We start from the raw sequence: 1,185 nt of genomic DNA on the forward strand, positions 1-1,185 counted from the left end.
GCAATCTGTACAAGTGTGGAGAAGTGCACAGCTTCTTGTGGAGCTTGTGTGACATCCCCCATTGTGGGCTTCCTGTTGAATTAAGAAATTAAGGTTTTGGTTTGTCCGTCTATGTGACTCAGTGAGTCCTTTATTGATGTTACATTCCATGAACCTAGTTCTTTACAGAAGCCTGCGCAGCAAGTCAGTATATTGGACAGAGGTGTGTTGATTTTCTGGATAAGTCCGGAAGTCCGAATTTCTGAAATCGTCCTAATTTTACCCAACATCTTGATATAAGACGTATTTGACAATGTAATCTGTAATTTTTTTTTAGTCCCCGTGCAAATGTATCCACGGGATCTGAAAGCTTAAGATTTTTTTTCGGAACCAGTTTGTAACTCTGATTTAACGTGGTTTTATATCCCCTGGTAATCCATTTTTCAGGGATATCTATCACTGAGGTCAACTTATGAAATATCTTGAAGCCAAAACACAGAAGTTTTGTTGGATTTTCTGTAATTGAGAAAGGCATCAGGGTGGGCTTGGTATAATCAGATGAAGTAAAAAGTTTGAACTTCTCATGAAAATAAGGCACGCCAAAAGAAAAAATGGGTTGCAGTTGTTTTGTGTTACAAGGTGCTTACAAGAAAGAGGGATTTTTGTCCATTCGTTGGGCAAATCTTGTAAATGGCAAATTGTTTTTGATGAGCCCTGTGATTGTGCTGTTATAAACTTTATGGGTGAGGTCAATTCTTGAGCATTTAAATTGTCACACGTAACCTGTTTTAATGTAATTTTATACCTAGCAACCTTTTTCCCTGACAGTTAATTGTGTAAAAAGGAAACGGTTTCTATAGCCTACAGCAGTTTTTCGGTCTGAATATTCTACTGTTCTATGTCAGATTTAGAAATCAATATAAGTATGTCTTTAGTTCAAACTAGGATTAGGTAAGTTTTTGCTCAAGATTGCAGTTCAGTAACCTTTGTATTGTTTAGTCAGCACTGTTTGTTGTTGTTGTTTGTGGTCATTATGTCATCAAGTACAGGCACATTTATATGGTTTTAAAAAATTCTATTAGACACAGTGGAACAGACTTTTTTTTTTGCTGAGAGTTTTGTTTTTGTTGCTGATTTTGATGACTTATTTGGAGAAAACAAAATGAGACAACAGCAGTTTGTACCAATGTCCTATCAAACAAGACA

This window comes from Aplysia californica, unplaced genomic scaffold (assembly GCF_000002075.1).
Source record: "Aplysia californica isolate F4 #8 unplaced genomic scaffold, AplCal3.0 scaffold00152, whole genome shotgun sequence".
Lineage (NCBI taxonomy): Eukaryota > Metazoa > Mollusca > Gastropoda > Aplysiida > Aplysiidae > Aplysia > Aplysia californica.